Here is a 22,102-nt window from a genome sequence, read left to right on the forward strand (position 1 = left end):
ATAAGTATCTTCATTATCTTGCAGAAGTTCCCTTAAAGGCATTTACAGAAGCATAGAAATAAAAACCCAACTGAACATACAAATTTCAAGCCTCTGTTTGTGTCATGTCTCTTAATATCTCTTGGCCAAAGGAAGTCAGTCACATCATTAAGCTCAAAATGAGGAAGCAGAGAAGCACCTTCTGTGTATAACAGGAGGACTGGCAAAATCATACAGCAAAGGGCATGAATCCAGGTAGGGGTACTAGTCTTCAATACAGTGATATTCTCTTTTCTTCCTCTATGATTGATAAACCCCCCAGAAAAGGCTTTTATTGTTCTTTATTGCGTTTTCAGTCAGATTTTGGTGTTGGCTGGTTGTTTGCCCACTTAATGTAACTGTTAGGAGATTTTCCCCAAGTTAGGAGCAGGATATACATGGGAGTGTCAGGAAAAAGGTTATTTATTTGGGTTTTTCCAGGATTTCTGTGATTTACTAGTTTTCTAGAGCTCAGTATTTCAGTGTCATCCTTCCTTTCTTGCTTGCATCTGTTATTTTCCTGTTCTCCTTTCATAATAAGCAGACCAAATAAGGACAGTAAAGAAAAGCTCCCCTTCCACTGTTTAATAATTTAGACTGCACCTGTCTGAACATCACCGCGGCCCAAGTTTCCAAAGAAGCCTTTATGCCATTACTCCAAGGTCCTCTATTCCTGTATCTGTCTACCGAATCTGAGATTTGTAGCATCTCAGTGGTAATTATTCACAATGTTGAAGCCCCCATTCATACCTCTGTGACTGTATCACACTTTTGTTGGTTTTTAACTCATTTATTTAATGCCACGTAGGATATGCACCATGCTAGGGGCTATGTCAAACCCCTGGCGGCAGCCAATGCTGAGAAGCATACAGGTAAACCTTAACTATCTTCAAAAAATAGAAAAGGAGAATTTTGTAGACTTTGTATTTAGCTCACAGTTTTGTATTGTTCAGTAGTGAGAAATACAGAGTTCTGAGATATTATGTAATACAATTAGAATTGCAAAGTGAACATTCAGGTACAATGAAACACTGGTTCTCACAACTATGAATTTCTCCAACATTTTCTTATTTTCATAACAATAATGATAACAAAAATACTAATAAAAAACAGTAATATGGTTGTCACTATTTTCTTTTCATGAATAAGGACATTTAACAAAACAAACACTATAAAAATTTACTACAATTATAGGTTTATCTCCTTAGAGAGACATGTGTGAAACCAAAAACTGGCAAGAGAAAATCTCAGAATAAAGGACAATTTAACTACTTGGAAAAAAATTATAGCTTTTTCCTGATAGTCTCACATTTTGTCACTAATCGATGATAATTTCATAATAGACTGGGACCTAGGAATCAATACCTTAAATATATTTATCTTTAACTCCTCCATATCAAGAGGTACTTGGTTGGTACCTCTAGAATTCCGAATGCTATGGAGGTCACAGGGAAATTTCCTTGGTCACAGAGGGAAAATAGCTGTTATTTGACACAGAACTAGATTGTTCCAATTGAGAAACACCTATGCTTCTCTGCTATTTTACCTTCTAAAGGAGTAGGCTTAGCAGTTATTCCCCATTTAACACCCAGGCTGCCACTTATCTAAATGAGTTGCCATGTGTAAAATGTGTATATATTTGCAGATAGAGCATCCTACATGTATTATTCAGAACACTTCCGGATATAAGTGATAGAAAATCAATTCAAATTATCTAAAAGGCAAAATGGACTTAATTATTGATTCACATAACTAAAAAGTTAAGAACAATCTGGCTTCAAGCACATCAAATCCAGAGGTTCCAGGAATGTCATCAGGACTCATGCTTTCTATCTCAGGGCTCTGTTTTTGTTTGTGGTGCCTCATTTCTTAGACAGTGACAACCCACCTGCTAGCAGGTGTGCATGTTTTCTCTCAGCCACTTTAGAAGTCAGAAAATGTCCTTTCTTGTGAAGATAGCTCCCACCTAAACCCAAGATTAGAAACTTATTGGCTAGGATTAGTTTAGCATGGATCACATGACATGTCTGATTTCACAGTGGATTGGCCAAATCTGCTTTACCTTAGGAGCTGATGCAAAGTGGGGAAAAATAAAAAATGAAGGATAGGTAGTTCCCAGGGGAAAGGCAGGATTGAATTTTTTTAAATCAAAAGAAGAGGATGCTGGGATGATGGGCAGACCAAAACACAGACCCCATTACTCCAAGAAACCTCATTACATAAACCCCTCAGGAAGGTTTATCCACAACAAAATCCATCCCCTCTTCTGTGCTAGGAAGACGTGATTGATAATCCTCACGTTTGTCCTTCCAGACTCCTCAGTAACTCACATCCCAAAGGGTAAGGGAGCTAGAAGACTCAACAATCCAAATCCAATTAGCAACTTCTGTCTCTGGAACCAAAATGCTCTCTGGGGATATTTTTTGAAGGCTTTAGCCTTGTTAAGTGAAACTGCCTAATGATAAGCCTTGTAGTGTTTCAAAGAAATTATTTTGCAAAGTTAATTTACAAGAAATAAAAATAACATATGTGCTGTCTTCCCCCTATGAAAGTACTAAATTTACTTTCTTAAAAAGGCCCCAGACAGAGATAGTGACTGTTTCTTTTCATTCATGGCCATTACATTATTTATCTTAGCTTACATAGTTCTTAGAGAAACCCTGAGCTTTTCATTAAATTCAGAACATAAATTGTAGTATGAAGACGAAGTAACAAATCCCAATACATCCTATAACAATAAAATCATTCTCAGCCTATAAATTAGAGGTCATACTCATTGGCTATTTTAAAGTACTTATTGGAATTCTTATCATTATCAATCACTAGTTGACTTTTACTTAAGGTTTAGTTATAATAGATTGCTAAAAGGTGAGAAACTACTATATGAAATGATAATACGATACTATAACTAACAGCTTTTATGTATTATGTTAAAGAAGCTCTTATACATAAAGTATATGTGAGAATACACAGAATTATTAAACATAGTTAAAGTCATCCAGAGCTTATACTCATGGAGAGTCTCCTTATGAAAATTAACAAAATGATTGACAAATATAAACTAGGGATGCACAACATTTTAACCTTGACATAATTTATCATGACTACATCAGAAGCATTCAGTTATGCTTGTGTTTCTTGGGGGGAAATGTGTATGTGCTTATCCTTTTGATTACAATCACTCCACAGCTTAAAAAATGAAAGTCAAATTATTTCATATAAAATGCTATATAATTTACCAAACATTAACCATCACATGTAGAACATTCATGTTTTATTTTCAAGCTTACTTCTACCTCAAAATTCCTTTTTTTTTTTTTTTTTTAGTTTTCACATGGAAAAGTTTGTAAGTTCTGTGATTGTATTAAATTGCTTGGAACAGGATGGTAACGTTATCTGAGTTGAAGTATTTTAACTACCCCAGTTGCAAAATCATGACAAACCATTGCCTAAGAAAACTCAGAGGCTTATAAGGAGGAATTAGTTTGGGGAGTTTTTGTGCAGTTCTCATCATAAAAGTCAGAGAAGAGCAAAGAAGAGACACTATTTCCAAAAAAATAGATAAACATTTGCTAGATATTCCAAAAGAAAATTAAGAATCAAATTGTGTGATTTTGAGATGGTCAGTTTTGACACTTTTCGATCCCGGTAAATAATAGGCGAGATGAATATGACATTTAAGACCAGGGATATGATGTGCTTTTTGAATGAAAACAAAATGAGACACAGAAAGGAAATGGACTGGAAAATTGTTAAGCAACCTCCTTGTGTTTTTCCAAGGCACTTACATAACTCTGAATCCTATCCATCAGCTCCATATCCACTCAGGTCACTTCACTAGGCCCTTACATCGAAGCATTTTAAATGGAACTACTTCTTTCTCAACGTTTAGACTGAAGTCCCGAGGCTGAAAATAAAAGGTGTCAAACTCCTCACACGTATAAAGATCTTCAACCACCCACAGGCAGCTTGCCCAGAGGGTGATCTAAAACCACTCTGCCACACAGGGCCCATCAGCCACCCCCAGGTTATCTAAAAATAAAGTATTCTTGGAGATGCTGGAGGAAGGGGTGACTTTAAAGCAGCAGATGCCAAACTTGACTATAGCCTAGAATTATTAATGATGCCCAGGCCATATCTGAAACATGACTTCCCAATCTCTGGGGGTGGAGCACAGGCATTGGCAATTTTTTAGGTTCCCAAGTGATTCCTGTGTGCAGCCAGATCAGAGACCACTGGTGCCACATGCTAGCTCTTCTCTTTCTCTTCCCCTGACTCTCATGACAAATGAAGGGCTTTGGAATTCTAGAGAAAGATGCCTGGTGTATCGGAGAGCTTGGAGTTCAGAGTGATCAGTATTTGAAGCACATCTGAAAAATTTTAAAGGAGGGAGGGCCAAAAAAGGGGGCCTAGTGTGAGAGGGAGAAGGGGGTAAGATCAGGAGGAGGCATCTCTATTTCCACTAATTTCAGGGTAAAGGCACTGACTGCATTCAGGTGTGGGTGTCCTTAAATGGAGCTATTCATCAGCTGTTTTGAAAGTGATTTCATTTCAAAAGTATGTCTACAGACCATCAAAAATCCACAGAGACAGACTGTGTGAGGGGAACCCATAAAAGCAAATGCTTAACAAAATAAAGCGTTGCCTGGGCCAGGGAATTGAGTCAATTCCTCCTGCAGAGTGTCTCCCAGCAGCCCACAGAAGTGCCCAAAGAAGAGAGGCATTTCTTGGACTCTGTGTTAGCTGCACCCAGAGAGAATCAAACAAGGTTACAATTATATGCTCTTGTAAAACTTTTCCTTTTTTCTTCAATCCACCCACCACCCAAAGCCCAGCTGAGTGCTGGGGGAGGCGGGGAGCGGAAACTACTGTCAGTTATCAGGGGAAGAGTAAGGGTGTTAGATGGGGTGAGGAAGAGGGAAGAAACTATATTCTTCCTACTTCCACAAAGCTGGCTTCCAATAAGCCCTAATCTTCAAGGAAGAGGAAGATTTGAATCAAATGAAAATAAGGTTTGGACAATGGGAATCTCTGGAATACCACAAACGGGATTCACTTGGTCTGTTGAAATTTTAATCCAAAGGCAAAAAGAATGTTTCAGTGAAGACAATGAGTAGAAACAGATAAAACTTTTCTATAATTTTGGCCTTCCTGAGTGCAACTAATTTAATAAATATGAAGCTGACCTTAAGTTCCTAATCACCAGACACTGTAATATTAACTGCTAAATTTATACAAGACAAAAGGTAATTTATATGGCTGTATGCCTTGTCTAGCAAGCAGCACTGTAGATTCCTTGTACGTAGAATACTTATATACTTATAAATACTGGGCCAGGGAATTATTGGCTTGTTGTTGTTGTAGTTATTTTTATCATTATTATTATTATTATTTGTTTTAAGGTCCAGTACCACTCATGCCTGGCACTCGGTAGATGTTCAAAAATATTTATTGAATAGATAGAAGAATAAGTAAATATGCAAGTATGAGTCAGATTCATTGGTGTTGTGGAGACAATCAATCACCTTTTTATTATCAAGTAGTAAAGCATACTCTGTAGTTTAAATTTATAAATTTTTGTGAATTGAAATTACTAAGTTCTTGGTTTCTACCCCCTTCTCCTGGGTCCTTTATTTTTGCTTTTTCTCTCCTAACCTATTTTGCCCACTTCTTTTAACACATAAACATACACACACATACACACACACACACACACACGTTACAAATAGAAGTAAAATTAAAATGTAAAAGAAAATTAAACAATTTATTGTGGAACACCATGGAATGACTCATACTGTGGTAAGACTGTCACATATCACAGGGGTGGGGGGTGGGTGAAATGTGTCTTTCTTCCTTTTGATGTTTCCTTTTGATGTTTTGAGCGTGACTTCCCACCATTCCTCTCTCCCTTACTCAGTCTCCCCACCCCAAGTAAGGAGTGTGAGTTTTCTGCTCCTCTACTGGTAAGCTTGGTGTCCTGGGGGAAGGAGGGATGACAGCAGAGGTTGTGACCAGCCCGTTACTTCTGATGGATAAATGTGGCTACACTTGGGATATCATATTCAGAATCCTCCCTATGGGCAGATATAATCAACACTCTCCAGTATCAAGTCTTATTAGAAGTGGATGTGGCATTTTGATCTCCAAATGCCTTGCTCTTGTGTGTAAACTGGCGCAAAAGACAGGTCATGAGAGGGGTTATTCATTGTGTTCCTTTAGAAAATCCCAATAATTATCTTTGCCTTCATTCATATTTAATGGGTCAGATCTTTGCAGTTTAATTCTTGCATTTTTTGGGTTTTTCCCCCTCCTACCACCTCCTTCTTCTCTCCATACTACTAATAATCATCAATTGTTATTCTGCCACAAATAATTTCTTGTGAAAATGTAAATATAACCTTTGGCCCCAATCCCTACTAATATCTAGTCTTTTGTTCAACCTATGCTATAAAATGATAAGATCAGATTAATCTTTCCAAAAGACAAATCTAATTATGCTACCTCTTGCTGAAAATCTCCCCTGGCTACTTGCTCTTAGGAAACACAATGACTTTTCAGGTCCTTCCCAGGCTGAATTAACCTGCCTTTTCAGTTTTATGTCCTTGTTCGTTCTCTCCACACTGGCCTAACCCATGCCAGTTCACTTTAAGTAAAGGAAATTTTCTTCAATAATGTGAGTGACCGCATCTAATCAATGAAGCTCATAAGAGCAAAAATGGAGGTTTCCTAAAGAGAAAGAAATTCTGCCTGAAAACTACAGAATCAACTCCTGTCTGAGTTTTCAGTTTCCTGATCTACCCTGTAGATTTCAGACTTGCCCAGCCCCATAATCACATAAGCCAGCTTCTTAAAATAATCTCTTCTCTCTCTCTCTCACTCTCTTTCTCTGGATATGTACACATCCATATATATAATGTAGGATATGTATGTCCTGCTACTGTGTTTCCGTGGAAACCTTGATAGATACAATGGTCTCTTCTCTGTGTTCCTGCAAATTGTTGCCTATTCGTCAATCCATCACCCATTATTCCTGCCTAAATTTGATTACTCTTGTGACTTTCAACCTTATGAGATATATAGACTATTTTGGTATCCTCTCACACTGCATTGTGTATCTAGAAGATAAACAATACATACTTCATTGAAAAGAGAAGCCAAAGGACTCAGGGATTCCCCCTCAGTTTTCTCATTTCAGAAGTCCACTTCCAGGTGGACTTTCTATAAAGGGGAATTGATGGTATCTATGTCATCTCAGAAGACTGAGAGTGAATAATGCCTTGGTGTGTGTTGAGGATTTTCCAATATCATGTATGACAAGTAATGTGTTGCTTTCTGACATGGAAGGACCCAACATAGCACTAAGAAACTATACTTTTGAAGTATGAAACAGTGTCACTTGACTTCTAATTAATACGTGTGAAATATTTTATGTATAAATGCAGTTTATGTTAAAAATACATGAATTGACTTCTAAAATAAGCCATTCTAACAAAAGCAGGACTTTGATTCTGAACAAAATTTATAAGAGTTGTTGAAGCAAAAATAGTGAATCAAGCCCCCAGACAGAATCTTGTTTGCTTTCACATACTATGTGATCTCCCTCCAATTTTTCTTGCCCAGAAAAGGCACATGTATCATTACTATGAAATTCCAAAGAGATAACAAGCAAAGAAAAGAAATTTGGTCAGTATTTATTTGTAAAAGGATAAAGATTTGATGATTAAAATGGTTTAAATGTATGCATTTCTTTTCATTTTTATAAAATCTTAGATGTTCTATAAATGTCACATTTTCATTTCTTCCTTAAGGCACAATTCTTTTCTTAGTCATCATGTAAGGATGAGAACCTATTCAAGTATGACACAGAGAGGATAATATCCTAAGCTTTCCCTTAATATCAAATTTCTGATTTTTCTGAGCTGGTCTTAGACTTTTGGAAAGAACCTTAAGGCTCATTATAATGTGGTTAGAAGCCACTAAAAGTAGTTTTTCTGAGTCACTATAAAATGAAAAATGAATTATTTAGATTTTTAATTCTTTCTTTTGTAAAAAGTAATTTATACATGCAAAACTCATTTGTTCCACTTGATGGAATTTTTCCCTTAAAGAAAGAGTTACATAATTTTTAGATAGTCTTAATATTGATATCATTAATAATAGAATTTCAAAAAGAAATTGGACTTGAAATAGTATTTAATAGAATAGTACTTAGTATTCCCTTATCATCACTTTCTAAACTTACCTCTAACATATTTTAAATATATGAATTTATTAGAATAAGAAAAAATGAAAGCAAATAAGTGAGTAAATATGAATATAGACCTGTGCCTTCAGGTCTATGTTTAAACTGAAGGCACAGGTCTATGTTTAGACATTTCTTGTGGAAATATAATGCTTGAAGGGCTTAAGAAAAAAGGTGATTGTGGTTTCAAAACGAAAGTAATGGTTTATATATAGTTTCTCATCCTACCCTTTTATTTTATTGCAGCTAAACATTCTCAGAGAAAACTCCTCATTCTTTCTCTATTATATCATACAGAATCTGCTTGATTAGCCATTCTAGTTAATTAGCCAAATCACCTGAGGTCAAGACAATTCATTCTGGAAAACTCTGAATTTATTCCTCCTCTCTTTTTTTTTTTTTTTGAGACACGGTCTTGCTCTGTTGCTCAAGCTGGAGTGCAGTGGTATTATCATAGCTCACTGTAACCTCAAACTCCTGGGCTCAAGTGATCCTCCTGCCTTAGCCCGCCTGCATATCTGGACTACAGGTGCATGCTATCATGTCTGGCTAATTTTTCTATTTTTTGTAGAGATGGGGTCTTGCTCTTGCTCAGGCTGGTCTTGAGCTCCTGGCCTCAAGTGGTGCTCCTGCCTCAGCCTCCCGAAGTGCCAGGATTACAGGTGTGAGGCACCACTTCCCGCTCCTCCTGTCTCTTCTTTGACAAAACACATAAGACCATTTAATATGTGGGCATAGCATTCAGCACCTATTCTAAATAGAAATATGCTATCAGGCTCAATGCTGCCTCCTCCCATGAGAAAAAACAAGCAGCCATTTATATTTGCCAAATAAGGTTATAGCAGCTCAGCTATTGTAACAAACTCTTGGCCTCATTTAGAGCATGCCAGAATCAAATACTAAATGAAAATTATATATCTTTTCATCTGAATTTTCTTTGAAAATTATTGGGGAATTTATTTGTGGAAGACCAGGATATGCTACCCTAACTAAAATATGAATAATTGTTTAGCTGATTAAAAATAGCTTTCTGTCCTGTCTCCATTTGGCTAAAAGCAAGACATGGATTTACAAAGACAAAATGTATTTTGCCCCATCTCTGCCAGGGAGAACAAATGTTAACACTGAAGACAATTTTAGACCCTTATTGGCCTGGCAAAGGCACCAGGGGAACGCAAATTAACAAACTTTACTAACTGGTCATCATCTGCCAGTTATTTGCCTTCCCCCAAGTCTCTGTCCAGAAAGACTCAAAGTCCTTTTCCTTTGTCTTGTCGCTTCTCTAAAAATTTACTATTTTTTGGTGAAGATGCTATATAAACTGGAATTCAGAGCTACCTCTTTGAGAACTATTCATTCTTTGCGTGTCTACCATGTATATACAAAATATACATGTTAATAAACCTCTGTATATTTTTCTCTTATTTATCTTTTGTAACAGGGATCCATTCCAACTAAGAACCTATGTGTGTTAGTATTTTTTTTCTACATATTCAATAAATATTTATTGAGTTCCTGCTATGCTCAATAGAAAGTTAAACTCTCTAGAAAGGAAACACATTTTTTTTTAATTTTTATTTTTTGGCATCTACTATTTAAAACCAGTATGTCAGTGTGTCAGTTAGCTTGAAAATATTATCTCATCTAATGAACTATTGTGAGGAAGTTATCTTATCCATATTTTACATATGAAGAAATTGAGTTGGGTGAGCTTACATAATTTTTTCAAGGTCATTGGACTAGCAAGAGCAAAAACAAGACTGAGATGCTGATTTGTGTAACTACAAAACCCACATGGACTTCCTTCCAACAATGCCAACCAAGCTGCCCTCAATGAGATTTCTCATGGGTTATGGAGAATATATAATACTGAGTGAAAAGTGGTGTTCTAAAAGAGACATAATGTAAGCATTATGGCAATTTAGGAGTGAGATTATTTCTAATTGAGAGGGCCAGATCCTAGCTTAGCTGTATTAGAGCACTTTATAGAACATACACATTCTCATCCTAAGAACTAAATTGTCTGTTCAGAGCATCTATCCCTTCCCAAAGTGGGAAAAATACAAACAAGCTAAGCATAATCTATAATCTGTGATAATTTACCAACAGGTTACATGCCAGAAGACTCAGTTCAGTTCTTGATTTGGCTCCAATATTTTAGAAATTCATTGACTGGAACAAATAAACCAAGAAAACAATGAATAAAACTTTCCAAAGCTATTATCAGTGTCAGCCTTCTCTTTCAACTGTAACGGAAAAAAGGAAAGGGCTTCTTGTTGTTCTACATAGTTTGTACCTGGAGATTAGTTTTAAAAGGAAAGGGGCAATTCTATTTCAAATGTTGGGATTTAATGAGAAAGAGATAGCTTATAAATATTTCTGTTTGATTTTTGATTTTACTATGCACTCTGCTGCAGGTGCTCATTGGTCAAAGCAGCATTTTTATTATTGTTATCAATGCAATAATCTTCACATTAGAAAAGTAGAGGACTGTTTTCTTTTTTCACTACCAAAGCAGGGAAATAAACAATAAACAATAAAAATCATTTGACTGAAGTTTTATTTGCAAGCTACCTGCAGCTCTGAAGTGGCCATTATGTAAAAATGACCACTTAAAATTATTTAATCTTTCTTTCACAATTTCAAGATGTTTCTGTTATATTATTAGATATTCATACTTTTTATGTGATAAAACTAAAAAGTATATTTTGTAAGAAAAAAATTATACTTTGGAATAGGCAAAATAGATTGCTAAATGGTCTTTCAGTGAAATGCTGGGGCCTTCCACACCCTATAAGGTATGAAATTATCTGGGCATGCTATTTTAAACTGTAGAAATAAAGGTTAATTTACAGAAAACTAATAATAATGCAAATATTTCTTGTCCATAGAAATGCAAATTTGTTACCGCTGGTGGAATGCAATTGATTATTTCCCTGTGGAAAGACCAGATTTTCAAATTCATTTTATTATAACTTTGCTGCATATAAATTTGCTTCTTTGCTTTCTCCTTTATACCAGTTGTAACATCTTACTGGTTACCTCTTCAAAAATGAGACAAATAAAATCTTTAGCACATGTTCCTTTTAGCTCTGTATGAAAATCATAATTTTACCTGTTTATTAGAAATGTTCCTTTAATATCTTTAAGATGCATTTTCATATATAGTTTGAGAATAAATATAATACTTATATACAATGTTATTTTTAAAAGATTTTCCAAATATTTCACTGTCCGTTAAAATATACTTATAAAATTACCATTTAAAAATGTTACTTAGATTTTAATCACCCATCATCACACACTGGAAAACTTGGCTTTATTTTAGTCTAGTTTCTTACATGCATTTAAGTGAATACTGGGATTAAAGTAATTTCAGTTTCTTAATAAGACAATTCCTATCTAGATATTACAGTTAGGTTATTCTATTTCAAAGCACGCTTGTGTCTAAAATCCGTTTTTTCCAACAAAGAATTGAAAATATTTTTGGTATAAATTATACCATAATATTGTCATTTATTGCAATTCAGATAAGAAGTACATAGTTATCCAAATTAAACATTTTTATAAGTTCAATTCTTATTTCCTCATTTATTATCAGTATATCTAACATATATTCTATATACTTCTCAGTTTTACAAAGTCATACAGACAGAAGTTCACCTAAATTAGATGTTTGAAAAATAAAATTTTCAGCTTATTGCCAACTAATAACGCAAATTTTACCTGATTTCTCCTTCTAAATTTCAAATCCCCCTAAAGTACCATAAAACTAGTATGTAACTGCTATAAATACAAATGGATTAATAACTGCAATTATATTAAAATCATATTTAATTGAAAAGTTATATTCCGTTGAAAAAAGAAGTCTCAAAGTATTTAAAACTAAAAAAAAAAAAATCAAGTTGCTTAGTCAAAGTTTATTTACTTTCAAATGTAGAGACGATTCTATGTTAAATGGTTTTCATTTACCAGATAACAATATTTCACACAGCAGCGCCATTTTCCTCATTCGCTTTGCTCTTGCTACTGCTTATACTAAAATATTTGATTACATTTACATAGGGGATTGATTGGCTTATAAAATACTATTTACCAAAACAAAGATTTGAATAGACAATATAGTTGTAAGCCTATTCTGTATTTTTTTTCCTTGCCTGCTTGACTATTTCAACTTTATTTTATTGCATATAAAAACAAACATGTTGTTAATGCTTCAGTTCTACTCAAGAAATGCCATTATTTCATAAACTGTTTACCCCCTGGTTTCATGCAAATTCTTCTTTGCTTCTCTTACCAAAATTGTCTGGTTTATACAATCTGCCCTCAAATTTTCATGGGTCCCCAATCTTTAGTCATTTGCAATATTTATTCTGACCACTAGATGTCACCACTCTCTTTGAAAGAGCAGCAAAATGGCTGATTCACAGAGAAACAGACTGATAAATACATAATTTATTAAATCTAAAAGTCAACACTATCTGTAGGCAATCATTTAGATGCAATAAAAATTTAATTAATATTGTATTTCTATTTCAAGATCATTAGAAGCTTGCCCCATGAGGACTAAGCATTGACAAACATTCTCATTGTCAGAGTTAGTCACAGTTTTAAAGTTAGGGCTTCTGAATGAATTCCTTCAAATATTTAAGGAAAGAAAAATTTCTATAGCTACCAGTGTGCTGATGCTCCAAGTGATGATATTAAGGTAAATATCCTCATAACTATTTGGTAAGAAGTAAATGTGAAAATACTGAACATAGTTCATTTTATTTTGTTTCTCATTTCCCTTTTAGTAATATTATGATATATTATTTTAAAACTATAATTATTGTTAGATATATTATACTTTGACTTCAAAAACTTTCAAATCATTGTGAAAGACATTCATTCATCCATCCATTTGCTCTTTCATTTATCTATTCCTATAAAAATTATTTTTTAAGACCAACAACATCCAGTACCGTTTTTACACAATTGAGACACATCTGTGAATAAAGCAGACAAGACTGATCATCAATCTAGGGGACATATAAAACATTTTATCAATTATAATAAATAGAAGGAGTCTGACAGAAAAAGAGTGGCTTGCTTTTAAGTCAGATATCTTGGCTCCATCAGAAGCTTTAGAGGAATTTGGGTTACCTTTAAAAGCTCTGAAATTTCCTATCAATAAGCCCCAAAGTCAATAAAGCCGTTTTGTGACTTGGTATAAGAAGCCATTCAGAGAAACCATGCGACATCTTAGATGCTGTTGTCACAAGTCTGAGCTTGTGCAGTGTATTCACTCCTACAATTTTACCTCATTTTTCTATTTTTATTTTATTTATTTATTTATTTATTTATTTATTTATTTATTTATTTATTTATTTATTTATTTATTTTGAGCCTTCAAAAATCCAAAAGCATTTAGGAAAGTAACTGGATAAAACAGGAATGAGGCAAAGAAAGAAGAATCACGAATGTTTAGATAGTCAAATTTGTTTCAGTAAAAGAAAACCTCCTCTGCAGCAGATGCTTGCAAACTAGGGATTTTTCCTAATTCTACATCTGCTGCTCACATTTTAGGAAGCAGTTACATACAGAAAAACCTTTTCCTCTAAAGCATTAAAATCGTCATCTCTTTTCTGTGTCTGTCCTTGAGAGCCATAAAGTTGATCAATGAGTTTGTTGAAGACTTTATTCTTAGGAAATGTGAGGAATAAAGAAAAGAAATGAAAAAGCCACAAGTCATGGTGCCCCACATTTCAGAAGAACAGAATTATATGTCTTTGAGTGACAGTATCCTAAATTTTTAAGCTTAAAATTATAAATTTTATATATATATATATATATGTATATATATATATATATGTGCTTAGCATTTGTCTATATATTTGACATAGTTTCAAGACATGTTTAGCAAGGATGGTCCTGCATCTCCTCCATCTGGTCCTGAAACTAATCTGTTTACTTTATCCCTGCATGGAAGTAAATTTGCTCTTTTTTTGAATTTAACTTAGTTCCTTCTTAAGGCAATTTTCCCTGTCTTCCATTATTTGCTACTCATGGGCTTTCTATTTTTACCAACCCAAACTGTATGAGGCCAGAATCCAGTGTCAGAGACCATTACCATCCCATCCGTGCGTGCAACTCCTTTCTGTATTAGTTAAAGCAGCCTCTGTGAGTCACAGCAAAGTTTAATGGGGTCAGTCCAATCACCAGATGAAAAAGAAAGACAGACCTTTCTGTTCTCTCATGCCATTTTCTCTTTTAGATATGATGGCAAATAATCTGCCACTATGAATTTTCCTCTGTGCAGTATGAGCTGAAGTTCTATTTGCACATTCTACTCTCTTTGAAATGAACAAAATCCATCTCTGAAAGCTGAGAACCATCAAGGAGAGACCTGGAAGGCCATTCAAAACTTTTAGCTGTGGAAAACTGCTAGCTTTTCCCTCCTTTGTCGTCTGCTAATTTTAATGATCCACTTCTCTGCCCTGCCTCAGACTACCTTACTCATCAGCAAAGTTTCAAATTATTTCTAAACAGAAAGGGAAATCCACAAATTGTTTCATGCCATAGGTACCTGCCTGCCTGGTTATACTAACAGTAACTTCTTGTACCCTGAGGGTACAATTGGTCAAACAGGACAGAAAAGTCTCTGTGATTTCCACTCCCTGAGTAACCACCGATTTGCTACATTCGATATCATTTGTCCATAGTTCTGAAATAGCTTACACAAGTCCTGGAGCAAATATTATCAGCAAACTAAAAACTCTTTAGAAGTGTTTATTTATATATTTCACCCTTTATTCACAAGAAAATATTCATAGAAGATTATCGTAGAATTTCAAAGTATAAGAGGCATCTAAGAATCAGTGAATCAGTTTATGCAACAGGATGACTTTCAGAAAAAATAAGAAATCTCATTTATAATAAGTTCAGGTGAACCTTGCTTCTAAAAGTCTAAAATTATTTCTCTTCTAGAAATGCTGAATTATGGGTCATCAAACCTACATCTGCTTGTCAAAAAGTATATTGAAGATGCAGATGAATAGGCTGGTCTCTAAACTCCATAATATATAATATGGAGTTAGGAGTTCCTGATAACACATGAAGTCAATTCTCTCTTGCAAGAAACTTGTCAGGTAAAAGTAGATGATAGGATGTTATTAGGCAACATAATTCTAATTGAATGATATCACCTACAAGGTTCATACAGACATGGAAATGTGAACAGAGATATTGGTTTGCCAGGAAAAAGTGTAAATGCTATGGCCATATTCTTTCTTCACATGCTGAAAAACTATCTGCACTCCACTCTCTCCCCTTGTCTTTCTTTTTTAAAATCCACTTATATGCTTCCAGAGACCATAAAGGAATGGAAAACGTTGCTTATATTCTTCTATCAAATTAATATCTTTTTCTCTACCAATACAAGTCTATTAATTAATTATCCCCTGCAATATCTTATCTATGTCAAATTTTTCCCTTTAACTTAAACAGGCTTATAATAAACAAAAGAATAAAAAGTATACATATAGAATATATATGTGTATATATAAAAATATATATATGAACACATACGTATACACACTACTCAAGAGGTCAGTTCAAACACATATTTAAGCAAAAATAATATTTTGTAATTTCAGCTTTGCCACTTTAAAATTTTTCTTATTGTTTTTAATGCAATATAGTTTTAACTTCTAATCCATACCATACAGATGTTAAAATCGAGGCCCAATTTTAAAACACCTAGAATAGAACCTTTATCACCTTGGAGTTCCAAAAACTTTACAATAGTGGTGAATAGTACAGATAAGTTATGAATAGCTATATACCTACCTATGAATTAGAAAATTTTGAGATCGGAAGGGACATTCCAAACAGTCTAAATCAAATTTCTACTCAATGTCAGAATTCATGAAGATTTTTGAGAAATAGTCTCTAACATTTGTATGAACACACAAACAAGTTAATCTCTTTCTTTTTCTCTCTCATTCATATATCTGTACACATATATGATCACAAATATATAATTAACTTTTATTGAAACCTTCTCAGTGTTAGATATTAATTACACTACATTGAGATCTTTCCCCAATACACAACCCCACCCCACTCACTCTCAGATAATAGCTTCCTCCAAGTTCTCCTAGTAGATCGTGCTTTGTCCCCACAAACAAAACTAAATAGTATAATCTTCCTTCCAACCCTTCAAATACCTTAAGACAGTTGTTATATTTCTGTGTGCTCCCTATGTCTTCTATTAGCAAGATTGTTTTGGGTTTCTGTTAATGATTCCATAGAGAAAATATAGCAGTCCTTCTAGCATATGCATGCCTATAAATCTTTTGTATGTTAACAATTCATAATTCTATTAATTTTTGATAAGCTTGGGGTGTGCTTTAGAGAGGGATATGCAAGGCATATAGATTTGGGTATATTTTTTAGCCATTACAATGCTTTTTGTTTTCTATGAAAGCATTTCTCACAGTCTTGGACTTTTTTTTAACCACCACGGAAGGGAGTCAATCAAAATTTCCCTTTTGCAATACTGAAGACTCATGGCTGATTATTGGAACATGCAGGTGTACTGCTAGCAATTATGACAAATTGGATGTATACTGTCTTCATAGTGGAGAAAGTTAAGAGCTGTGGATTGCCAGAGAAGAATTAGTGGACTGTCTCCTTCCTCTCTGTACTAATTTACTTTTCCCACTTAAAGCAATCAATGCTCAAACTGTAATAACTCTACTAATGTTACTGCTGATTCAAACATTGAAATAGGAAAATTAAAAGTTATAATTACAGCTACCATGTGCTTTCTTTTCATGAAATGTGGGAGAAACAGTAAGGTGGTGAGAATGAATGAAGTTGAAGATGATGCATTCAATTGCTCACTGTTCATTTACTACCTCCAACCCTAAATTCTAGTAAACTTCAAAATTTAAACTAGTAGGAACAGCTTTGTTCCCTTTGCCCCACTGTTGTTCTTAACCCTTATTCTATTTCTTATACGGTTATTTCAGAAACCTGGAAGACAGCTTCTTTTCTGTCATATTACTGTTGGACAATGTAAGGATTTAATAACTTTTTCTTATGTGGCTGAAGTTTGAGGTCAATGTGAAAATTATGCTTTGAACACTTATTATCCAGAATTATTCAAATGTAGCCACTTTTTATGTAGACTTTACTGAAGCTATCTACTCTCAGAGTTTTTCAGTGATACTAGAAATAACTATATCATTTGGAATTTAATATTAACCAAGTCATAGTTAAGTGAAAAAAAGCATTAAACTATGTTTTTTTCTGGCTGACATAACGTATTAGACCAATCACCTGTAATAGCATATGACAATGTATATCTTCCTGAGGAATACAGCATATTTAATTTGATAAAGAATTCTGTTATACTTTTCTCTACATGATAAAATGGAAAACAAAGCACAAATAACAAAAAAAGAGAGAAAATAAAAACAAACAGAAAAGAAAACAAAAACAGGTTACAGCATTATTACAGCAGCAAAGATTGGAAGATCAAATTCTGAATGCTCCTGAGGCCAGATCCACATTGCTTTAGTATATGTGGAGTCATCCTACAAATCACAATCCATTTTACAGCTTTCTCCCTTGTGAAAAAAAGACAATTTGAGAAAATCATGAATATATGCAACAGTGGCTCTAAAGGAAACTGCTTTTCAAGTCCTCTCTAAATCATTATATTTCTGAAACATTTGATTAAAAAGACCCACCATCACTTAAGTGAAAGAATAGAAAATGAGATAAGCCTCTAATTATGGTTGACAATAACATGCTGATGTACTGTGACTTGTGCCTATCCTATTGACTCAGTGACTCTTGTATCTAGGCTTTGAGCACTTTTTCATCAAGGCCCATGAAATTTTTTTGATAATGTGCTGCATAGGGTCAAAACTAAAAGATGTTTCATTTTAATTGAAGCTACTGCCCAGTCATGTAAAGTAACACTATCTGTTGTAAGAAATAATTCCACATATTTATTCATCGTAACTAATTTGGTTCTTTTTTACTTAGCCCTTTCTGTGAATAATTTTTACAGTCCCTCAACTAAGTTTAGGCATAAGAACTGTAATCATAAGTACTGTTACATATATGCATATACTGATACTTTTTATGTTACTGGATGTTGTTCCAAAATACTTAATATTTAATTAATAAGAGTGAGTATATGCACACAGTGTGCTTCACAACTGTGGCAAAAACAGGCCAGCAGGTGGGCACAGGTCACTTGAAAGCATACTGTTATATTCTACTTTCTATTTCATTTTCTTGGATATGAATTATGACTCCAATAATATTCTTTTGGTAAAAAAAAAAAAGATTTCTAGCATCTTGTGGGGGGAGGATCTGAAGAGGTTTTAAATTATATTTTGTCATGAAAATACACATCTTGTCATCTTTCTTTAGATGTTAGAATCTTTCATCTTACTTGAAAGTTCAGATTGATCTGTAACCTTTATTTGAAAAAAAAAATCATATGTCAGACACTTTGATGTGTTGTGCATATTTTTTCTGAGGAAGCTATAGGTTTTCTGGCAGACTATAACTGAGAAACGCAATTGAATTTCATGAGCTATCCACTGACCTTGGGACAGTGCTGGCGTGCCCTGGGAATCAGACTGTCCTACTTTGGGCTGCCCTGAGCAATTCAATGACATAATTAGTGACTTGGCTTAAATGCTATAGATGAGGTTTACACAAACAAGATGACCTTCTTCATCTTCTAGACATTGGTGGACATTTTCAGGAGTTACCTTGACTTGTTCACTAGAACCAAAGAATCTTAATTTGATTTCCAGAAAATGCCATTCTCTTCTCTTCTCTTTTTCTCTGTCTCTCCCTGTCTCTCTCTCTCCCTCCCTCTCCTTCCTTTCCTTAGATCATCTAGACAATACCTTTTCAACCACTAATTTCAATGGTACCTATGAATGTCCCAGACTTATGTCTTGGGAAATAGGTCAAATAAACTCTTGAGGAAAGGGCTATAAACAGAAAGCATTTTATCAATCCCTCAAATTAAGTAACCTCCTTATAGCAGTATTTGATATCCCTAGTTCCATAGGAGAGGGAAGAGGGAAGAAAGATCTTGTTTCAATGATGTCCTTGAACAAGTAAACATAAGTGGAAAATAATATGAGTCAAGGGTTTGGCTTGCACCTGCAGTAGCAGGAGTAAAGACAGTGTATGTCTACAGATGTGGGTACAGTGATAGAAGTGATGGGAAGATGTTCTCATCTGTTTGCTTTTATTTTCTCTATAAAAATGAAGTAGGACATCAGTTTATAGAAAGAGTAAGGGAGAAGCTGTTGGAGGTTTGAGGAAATAGTATAAGATACATAAAAGATACTCTAGGTTACTAACTGACTAAATGGATGAAGGAAATCTCAGGGGACAGATCAGCAGCATATGGAACACTTGCAGTTTGTGGTCATGGCAGACAAGTCAGCATGACTGTCTATTGCCTCCAGCTACATCGCACTGTCATGATGGTAGGTGTGGAGAAAGCTGAAAACTGGATTTAACCAGGGTTGGGGTATCATTTTGTGATTAAGGGGCAAAGAATTTAAAGTTGTATGAAAAGGAATGATAATAGCAATTGACTATAAAGTTTAAGATGTGTAAGAAAAGACATAAAGCAATGGATATGGAATATTGAAAGTGAAAAATGCCATAATAAATCAATAATAGTTCCTAGCATGTGTGTATGTGAGGGGGTAAATTATTAGGATAGGGTTACTGGAGGGAAAGAACTGAGAATATTTTGGATGCTTGAAATTGAGATTATGGAGTCCATCATTATTGGTAATAAGAATGATGATGAAAACTCTTGACTACAACTATGATCACGTATCAACTTTATGGATATTAAAAGAAGAAAGCATTATTATGGGCATTAATGGAGAGAGACTAAAAATGGGCTTCGGCATAGTGTTTCAAGTATTTTGAAGGGTTTTAGTGAGAAGAAAAATGATCCAGAATTGACAATAAAAACAATGAAACACATTTGTCCTCATCTCCAGGGTTTCTCATGCACAGACTGTGGGAGAATAATAAACCTTCACTTGACAAAAATTTGGAGGAAAGAAATGGTGTCAGGCAAGACTGCAATATTAGATAGAGCAAGAAGATGAAGAAAATAAAAGAAGAAATTGAAGAAATTCAGGATTTTGCTTATGATGGATTGCATGATCCAAAGAGCACTCTGAACAACGTCAGGAACTGAAGAATGGGAGATGCAAGCAGAAAATGCACAATGCTATATGAGGTTAAGAGCTTATTGGTCATTTGTAGCACTCTTCTTTAAAAATGTATGCTCATGTCTTTTTAAATTCTATCAAGAGGTTTTTTTTTTATTTCAGGACATTATGGGGGTACAAACATTTTGGTTACATGTTATGACTTTGCCACACCCCACCATGATTTGAGATATGCCCTCCCCCTCTACAATGCTCACCGCGACCATTAGTTGTGAGTTTACCCACCCCCAAACCCCCTACCCCCAAAGAATATTACTACTGCATCCAAATTATCAATTGAGCCTTACATATTTATACCTGGCATAGTTTATTTCCTTGCTAATCAACTTATTAATAATACTAGAATTGTATCTCTTCAATGTAATTTTACTAGTCTTTGTACTAATTGAGAAAATGGCAAACTCTATATTATTTTTTGCATTTTTGGGTGATGTGTGATATTTGTTATATAAATTATTTCCAATTTTAGCATTCTTTCTCTAAACGTAGAATACATATTCTTAGTTCTTTAATTATTCTTGGTTTTCATTCTTTGCTCATCCATAAATGATAGTATGGATGACACTGGATCAGCCATATTTCGTCCTCCCTGCAGTATTCAGGATGGAAGGGAGAAAAAGGAGATTTGTAGTAACGAGAGCATTCCTAGGGAATAAAGGGGAAATTGGAAGCCAGTGATGTATTCAAAATTGAGCTGTATGGAGGCATTCTATATTTTCACTTCCCAGTCAACATCAAACACATGAAATCAGGTAGGTGTCACTGTGGTCATGAAATGAAAGAAGGTTCTTTCAGTATGAAAAACTACAAAACAAAGTATAGTTTTAACTTGTAAAAATTGTTTCTCTTTCCTAGTTATAAGAGACTTTTCAGAGGCATGGAGATAAAATATTTTCCTTTCCAAGATGTAGTGATATAAGGTGTAGTGATATAGTAATTATATGCAAAATCTACGATTGGGAAGAATATGATACACTGCGATAAGTCTCTTTGCATTGCATGCATCCTATTCTCCAACTAGCCAAGGAACCACATGGAATGTTACTGAGAATTTTGAAGGGGGGAGGAGGCGGGGAGATTAGAGTTAACTAAGGACTCTAAACCATTACACCTTTTCTTTCTTTTACTCACTTTATCTCCTCTTATCTAGCTCCTAATTGATTCAGACTTAACTCTACTCTCTCCTTTCCTCCACTGCTCTTGCCCTGGGCTTATCTGGGGCAGCAAAGGATTTAGACTCATTATTTTTCTAGTGGTGGTAAGTAGGGAATATTGCAATACAAACATGTATTAGTCTTATAATCAGATTTTCACACTGATAAAGTGTATTTGAAAGACAAGAAAACTAAACAATTTCAGGTCATTAAGATTGGATACCTGGATATGTCTTTATGGGCAAAGATGACTGATAATACTGCCCTTACGTGGCCGTAAAATCCCACAGCCCCAAATGACTTCCTGAAATCCTACCCTGGATCATTCATTTTGAATACGGAATGGTTTTCTTAAGGGCAATATAATTCAATTCACTGATATTTTGGCGTTAGTTAATATGATC

At 34.6% G+C, this 22,102-nt stretch overlaps 1 protein-coding gene across 2 annotated transcripts in view; it reads right to left on the reverse strand.

Annotated features, from left to right (window-relative positions):
- Window positions 1-22,102, reverse strand: part of CDH12 (cadherin 12) — a 351,941-nt gene that overhangs the window by 108,834 nt on the left and 221,005 nt on the right. The window lies entirely within an intron of this gene.

The sequence above is a fragment of the Lemur catta genome, chromosome 12, assembly GCF_020740605.2.
Source record: "Lemur catta isolate mLemCat1 chromosome 12, mLemCat1.pri, whole genome shotgun sequence".
Taxonomy (NCBI): Eukaryota; Metazoa; Chordata; class Mammalia; order Primates; family Lemuridae; genus Lemur; species Lemur catta.